Source organism: Lupinus angustifolius, chromosome LG10 (assembly GCF_001865875.1).
Source record: "Lupinus angustifolius cultivar Tanjil chromosome LG10, LupAngTanjil_v1.0, whole genome shotgun sequence".
Taxonomy (NCBI): domain Eukaryota; kingdom Viridiplantae; phylum Streptophyta; class Magnoliopsida; order Fabales; family Fabaceae; genus Lupinus; species Lupinus angustifolius.
In genome coordinates, this window is record NC_032018.1 from 8,093,832 (window position 1) to 8,102,124 (window position 8,293).

At 39.1% G+C, this 8,293-nt stretch overlaps 1 pseudogene; it reads right to left on the minus strand.

The window, feature by feature from the left end:
• Positions 1-7,637, minus strand: part of LOC109358868 — a 9,129-nt pseudogene extending 1,492 nt beyond the window's left edge.

Genomic DNA, 8,293 nt, shown 5'->3' on the forward strand with positions numbered 1-8,293 from the left:
CCCCCCTCTCTCTCTCTCTCTTGCCTATATGTAACAGAAATGCACTACCACACTTACCAACCTCATTCTTTCCCTTTCCTCGTGCCACCTCATCATTTTGACTGCCTCCCTTCTTCACCCTACTAGAATATACCTGTCACATCTTGGGCCTAGTTTACCTATGCACCAATTTCCCTTGTGAGCCAAGTGTTTCAGTTGAAGCCCAAACAATACGCCCTCCTTCAACATTAGTCTTGTCCTCAAGACTAAACTTTCAGAATTGGAGTAGTTCCTAGCCTTCTCTGATGTGGATTTGTCTCTGAGGATAATGTAGAGTTCCTTGCCTTCTCCAATGTGGATTTGTCTCCATTAGTGACCACCTCTTCCTCCTACGAAGTTATATCATTAAGAATGTATATAAGAGAGGAAAGAGGGGAGTTTGGCTAAGGGATAGCAAAATTACTGCTATGCCCCTAGACACTTAGTTGTTAGTTAGGAAATTGTCCATAAATAGAACATTAGGGAGGAGGAAAAGGTAGTTAGTTGGTTATAGAGTAAACTGATTGTGGAATCAGTTGGGAAAAGGCTTGAGGGAACTTGTAACCTTCTCTATTGTAATTATACTTCATCTCAATAAAATTTCTACTTAGAACCCTAGTAGAATCAAATTGATTTTGGTTTAGGGGCTATTCCTTTCAATCTTCTTCTATTTTCTCATACCTTAAGATACTAGTGTTATCACTAGTATTAGAGCACCGTTTCTAGTGCCTGAGGGAAGTGAGAACCACCAAGTCGTCGTAGGATTGCACCTGGTATTCACTCGAAGAATGGCCAAAGAGAATGATAGTTGGGTGCAAGAAAGAGAGGAGATGAGGCAAGAAAGAGACGAAATACGGTTATGCCTCGAGCTCAATGAGGCACGTACCAAAAAGACGGAGAACATACTCGAGGCAATTGCAACGAAGTTAGGCATTTCAATGGGAGATGAATCTGTGGGAGTAGGTAGTGAGAATGAAAAAGTGGAAAGCCACAAACCACGTTCAGTTCAAGATAAATGGCGCAAAATGCAGATACCAGTCTTTATGGGAGAAGATGCATATGGATGGGTGCAAAGGTTGGAGAGGTATTTCACTTTGAGAGCTGTGACAGAGGAGAAAAGGATGCAAGCTACCATGGTGGCCCTTGAGGGCAAAGCATTCAGTTGGTTACAGTCGTGGGAGCGTTGTAATCCATCCCCAACTTCGAACAGCTTCAAGTTAGCCGTGGTAAGACGTTTTCAACCCTCTATGACATAAAATCCTTTTCAATTGTTATTAGCCTTAAAACAAGAGGGAAGTGTGGAAGCATATGTTGAAGAATTCAAAACATATGTTGGGGCTTTGCAAGAAGTCAATAAGGACTTTGTTAGGGGCATTTTCTTAAATGGTTTGAAGGAGGAAATAAGGGTTGAAGTGAAGTTGTATGAATTAGAGACCTTGCCTAAGATTATCCAAAAGGCTATCCTAATTGAGCAAAAGACTGTAGTAATGAGTAGGAAAGCCAATTATGCTCCTACTAGGTCTGGAGTCCCTTAAAGAGGGCATTAATATAGTAGAGAAGTATCTGTGGAAAATTCTGCTACAAGCAATAATAGAAGGGAAGGTTCAAATGGTGGGAAGTGCAGTTGGTAGCACTAAGACTGTCCAGGAAGCTGAGAGTTCTAAGGGCAGGAGGGATTATAGAAGGCTCACTAGTGTGGAAATGAAAGAAAAAAGGGAAAAAGGTTTATGTTTCAGATTGATGAACCCTTCACCAGGGATCACATCTGCAAAAATTGATAACTAAGGATGATAATCCTTGCTGAGGAGGAAGAGGTTGAAGGAGAGCTAGAAATGGGAGAGGAGCAGGAAGTCCTTAATTCCCTGCAACTATCCATTTACTCAATGAAGGGACTCACCTCTACTAAGTCATGGAAGATAAGGGGTGTTTTGAGTAATAAACCAGTGGTGGTTATGATAGATTGTGGAGCCTCTCATAACTTCATTGCAAGAGATTTGGTGGACAGGTTGCAGTTGAGGGTAGAAGAAACTAAGGCCTATGTAGTGGAGGTGGGTGATGGACACTAGGTCAGATGTGAAGGCAAGTGTGCTGAGCTCAGTTTGAACCTCCAAGACTTAGATGTGGTCCAAGACTTCTACTTGTTTGGGTTGAAAAGGGTGGATTTAGTCCTAGGGATTGGCTGTTAGTAGGATTGGGAGAAATAATAGCTGATTTTGGAAAGATGATCTTGACTGTTAAGAAAGAAGACTCAACAATCACATTGGTGGGAGACCCTGCCTTAACCAAGACCAAATTATCCTTAAAGGCTCTCGTGCAGGTTTTGATAAAGGAGGGAGAAGGATTGCTAATTCAGTGTGACCCTAAATCCCTTGTTAAGCCTGAAGGATTGGTTCTAGTAGAGTTTGCAGGAAGTGCTACAATAGTACCAATAAGTGTTGCAGGACCCTCATGGCCTACCACCCTCTAGGAGGTAGGATATCATCAAATCAGAATGATATCATCAAATCAGAATGAGAGAAGGAGATATAGAAAAGACTGCTTTTAGAACTCATGAGGGACACTATGAGTTCTTGGGCGGACCAATGCCCCTTCTACCTTTCAAGCCCTATTGAATGAAATTTTGAGGCCATATTTGAGGAAATTCACCTTAGTCTTCTTTGATGACATTCTGGTGTATAGTCCTGACTTGGCCACTCATGCACAACATTTACACACCATATTAGCCCTATTGACTCAACATTCCCTAAAAGCAAACCAAAAGAAGTGTAGTTTTGGCCAGTAGAGTATTGAATACTTGGAGCATATCATATCTAGGAAGGGAGTAGCTGCAGATTTAACCAAGGTGGAAGATATGAAAACTTGGCCTCAACCTACCAATATTAACGGGTTAAGGGGTTTTCTGGGCTTGACAGGATATTATAGAAGGTTTGTCAAGGATTATGGAAAAATTGCCAAACCACTCATTGAGTTGTCAAAAAAGATACTTTTAGCTGGACTCATGAATCTACCTAGGCTTTTGAGAAATTGAAGGCAACCATAGTAGAATTACCCTTGCTTGCAATATTTGAGTTTACTAAGGAATTTGTGGTTGAGACAAATGCTTCCAGTATGGGGTTAGGGGTTATCCTAATGCAAAGTGGAAGACCCCTAGCATTCTGGAGTAAAGGGCTATCCCCAAGGGCTCAACAAAAGTCTGTTTATGGGAGGGAGCTTATGGCTTTGGTTCAGGCAACCCAAAGGTGGAGGCACTACTTGATGGGTAGGCACTTTGTCATCAAGACAGACCAAAAGAGCTTGAAGTTCTTGACTGAGCAGAGGTTGTTTACTGAGGAACAATTCAAATGGGCAGTGAAATTGGTGAGTCTAGATTTTGAAATACATTCAAGCCAGATCATGAGAATTCAGTAGTAGATGCTCTCTCAAGGAAGTTAATGTACTCAGACATTTCTATTCTGTCCAGTCATGAGGTGGGTTCCTAGAGTGAAGAATTGCAACAGGACCCTAAATGGAAAAGGATCATCCAAGAACTAGTGATCTCCCCAAAGGCTCACCCTTATTATGTGTTGAGAAAGGGACTACTTTACTACAAGGGGAGGTTAGTGTTAACCAAGAGTTTTGATAGGATACCAATCATCATGGTTGAGTGCCATGAGATACCAATGGGGGGTCATTCTGGGCACTTCAGAACCCATAAGAAAATTGCTAGCTTCCTGTTTTGGGAAGGGATGAAATCAGACATCAAAGGCTTTGTGGAGGAGTGTGAAGTATGCCAAAGAAATAAATACTCTACCATGGCCCCAGCAGGATTGATGCAGTCTTTACCAATCCCTCAACAAGTCTGCATGGATGTCTCCATAGATTTCATAGGAGGGTTACCTAAGTAAGAGGGAAAGATACTATCTTTGTTGTTGTGGATAGACTAACTAAGTACATGCATGCTTTTGCTCTAGGATATCCTTATTCAGCCAAGGATGTGGCCACTGTTTTCCTAAAAGAAGTGGTAAAATTACATGGATTTCTCTCATCCATAGTCTCTGATAGGGACCCTTTGTTCTTAAGCCAGTTTTGGAAAGAGATGTTTAAGGTGTCTAGAACTCAGTTGAAATTTAGTACCTCCTAACATCCACAAATAGATGGACAGACAGATGGTCGGGTTGGTTCCATCGGGTAGAATTTTGGTTTAATACCAACTATAATGGTTAAGCTAAGATGACACCTTTCAAAGCATTTTATGGCAGAGAAACACCTACACTGTTGAGAGCAGGGGCTATTCTACCTAAGGTGGAAGAGGTGAACAACTTGTGTAATCAAAGGGATGCAGTTCTAGATGAGTTGAAACAAAACTTGTTGAAGGCTCATAACTTAATGAAACAACAAGCAGATAAACATAGGAGGAGTGTTGACTTTGCATTGAATGACTGGGTGTATCTCAAATTGCAGCCCTACAAGCTCAAAACCTTGGCTAGTAGACCCTATGCGCAGTTAGCTCCCAAGTACTATGGTCCTTATGAAGTGGCGGAGAAACTAGGGACAATTGCCTATAGACTAGCCTTGCATCCTCAGGCCAAGATTCACCTTGTGTTCCATGTTTCTCTTCTAAAGAAGGCCTTAAAGCCTCATCAACAGCTTCAGCCACTACCTCCTATGTTGAATTAAGAATTAGAGTTGGAAGTCACCCCAGAAAACCTCCTCAACAGCAGAGAAGATGACCAAGGGAATCTAGAAGTGTTAGTGAAATGAAAGGATCTCCCTAGCCATGACTCTACTTGGGAAGAAGCAGCAGCCATGCAAGAAAGATTTCCAGACTTTCCACTTGAGGACAAGTTGGTCCTTTTAGGGAAGGGTATTGATAGGCCAAAGCCTATCATTAAGAATGTATATAAGAGAGGAAAGAGGGGAGTTTGGCTAAGGGATAGCAAAATTACTACTATGCCCCTAGACAGTTAATTGTTATTTAGGAAATTGTCCATAAATAGAACATTAGGGAGGAGGGAAAGGTAGTTAGTTGGTTATATAGTAAACTGATTGTGGAATCAGTTGGGAAAAGGCTCGAGGGAACCTTGTAATCTTCTCTATTGTAATTCTACTTCAAATCTCAATAAATTTTTTACTTAGAACCCTAGCAGAATCAAATTGACTCTGGTTTAGGGGCTATTCCTTTCAATCTTCTTCTATTTTGTTATACCTTTAGATACCAGTGTTATCATGAAGGATCTACGTGTTTGCCCTTATGTTGATCCTTCTCCAGATTCTTCTTCAAGGGAGCCATCTAGTCAAGTTAACTTGATTTTCCACCACTTTCACCTTCATCTCAATTCTCAGCAATCGTGACTTTGATGCTTTTGATGCTGAAGAACTCACTCTCCATCACTGTGACCTTTACTTCTACTTCTCCTATTTTTGTTGTTTTCTTCTTTCGTGGTATTCAACATAAGTAGATCCATATTGCTTTGGTAGTTGGTACTTTCGTTGACGAATTCAGCAGGTTGGATCAGTTTGTTAAGAACTATGAATTCACATTTGTAGAAATATAAGACAAAGTATAAATGAATAGAAATCATAGGGAAAATTGTATTCTTGGAAAACAGGAAAAAGGTTTACAACAGAATAATCTATTGCCATAGACCAAGCTCCTAATAGAGACTCTTAGATAGTAGCACTCTCTATTTCATTTCAAACAGAATGATCTATTCCCCAAAAGCATGCCCCTTTCTTTCTCTCCTATTTGTAACACAAACTCACTACACCACCAATCAACCTCGTTCTTTGCCTTTCCTCTTGCCACTTCATCATTCTCACCCATTCCCTTTTTCACCCGCCTAGAATACACCTGCCACACCTTGGGCCCAGTTAATGATTGCACCAATTTCCCGTGTGAGCCAAGTCTTTCATTTGAGGCCCTATCATGGAGATAGATGTGCATATGGGAGATGGTGTAGTACTCAGTGACAAATAATATGGCTTGGGTAAATGGCATGGTAAAAAAATAAAAACCTATATCCAAGATTCCAAGTCCATCCGATATCCGTGCCAAGAAAAAAACTGAGCAAACACTTAGAAATGCGAAATCATGTACCATGTGTTTTGTTTCCTATGTTGGATAATGTCCGCATGGCTCTAAAACGTGTGTTCATGTTTATTTGAATTTGAGTTCTAAGATACAGGTTGAGAAAACTCATTAAACTCCCTAACAAACAGTAAGATAGCTTCTCTTCATGTCTAAGGTTTTTCAGTATAAAGATTGCAAATTCAGAAAATAGGAAGATGATCCAAAGTGCAAACACAGAATAACAATTTAGCAGCAACTAACATTATAAAATACAAAGCAAACAGATCACAAGATAATTGATAGAACCAGAATCAATTTTCCCACTTGTCTTCTATCATCTTCATATGTTCAAAAAGTATAGCTATAAAATAATCATTATTGTGTTTTGCAATATGATTATGGTGGTTACTATAAAGTACTTGCTTAGTGGGTAATCTACATTTTCTACGGAACTAAACACGAAGGAAGGGATGTTAATGTGCCAATTGCATATGCCTAGTTACCAGAAGTCCAGAATTGTTCATTTACGAATAACTCTTTCAATAATTGACATTTATACCTACAAATTAAAATGAATTCCATGGTGGATGGCAACCTATGGCGTTTGCCAAAATTCTGCATCATAGTATTGTGGATGGCGTTACAGGTAAATAGGGTATAGAAATAAAATAAAATAATAGAGAGGGGTTCGATTCATCAAAGTAGAGAGGGATTCAATTCATCAAAGCAGAGAGGGGTTTGAAGGAGAGAGGGGTTCGATTCATCAAAGCCATCTTAGTTTTTCAAATAATTTCAGAGCTGTACACATACAAGAGAAGTACACATACAAGAGAAGCAGGCAGTAATTTCCAACAAGAATCAACAATAAAAACAATCAAGCACGTTTTTTACTAAATGGGATAAGCTACATGAATAAAACAACATCATATTGTCCTACCGTGAATCAATCATTTCATCGACAGACAAAACATTTAAAGCTAACTCCGTAGTGGTTTCACCTATAGTTTTTGTCAGATTCCCCTTACCTCTAACAATTGAGTGACCCTCCATCCAATCAATTCTCCCTACTAAGATGCTCAAATTTCACTTCAATGCATTACCGCTAATATATACATAATAACCAACATGTCCACTCATCCGGCGCAATACAATTTTATAAAGAAAATCAATCGCAATGAAAATGAATAGAGTCGATGAATTTCAGAGTCCCCAAATCAAACTCATTCTTTATTAAAATAAATTTCAGAGTCAACAATTGTGTTACACAAATCCAAACCAGATCTGTTATGTCTAGTGCGTGAATTGTACGAATTTAGACTGGATCCAAATTAAAATAAAAACACAAAAATTAGAAAATCATTATGTGTGATAATGTGTGTTTTGTTATTGGATCCATTATCCGTGTTAGAATTCTTAATTGAACTTAGACTTTACCTATCTTCCGGCGATCCCTGTCTGTCTCTATTCGAATCCACGAACAATCGGTGGAGCCGCCGGTTAAGGTGGTGGTGCTTCTGAGTCCTCCGATTAAATAAAATCAGTAGTTTCTCTCTCTCTCTCTCCGAGGATTCCTTTATGCAACTTTGTAACGTCCAAGAGCTGTTCGGTCCGTTCGGTCACACATATTGGGCCTGTAAATATTAGCTAACCCAAAATTATTTTCTCGTCAAATTTAAAACAAATGCATTTTTTCAGTCGACTCTAGTTTAATTTTATTTTTTATGCTAAAAAAGACAAATGTGATTTACTAACAAAAGGTTGGTTAACTTGATAAGGTCTCATTAAGTCTTATCATATATCATATAAGGGTCAAGACTCAATTTAAGCGATGTTTGTTGTGAGTAGGACTGACAATAAATTGAATCAAGTCGACATTCATTCGAAACTTGACTTGTTATTTAACCCGATAAATTTCATTCATGAATCAAATGAGTCAAACTTCACCTAAAAATTACGCTAGTTAAATAAATAAGTCAAACTTAAGCCAAGTAGAATTCGACTTGTTAGGGTCATGAAGTGACTCAGTTCTATATTAAATAATCACCATTTAAGTTAGCGAGTTGCATCTATTGATCTAATGAGTTGAATTAAACAGCTCACAAAATCTTGATGAACCAAACGAATTTGAGGTGATGAGTCGAATTGAACAGTCTGTGAACTTTAATTGAACCAATTTGAGTTGGAAATATAACTTATTTCAATCTCGAATCAAGTTTCGAGTCAAGC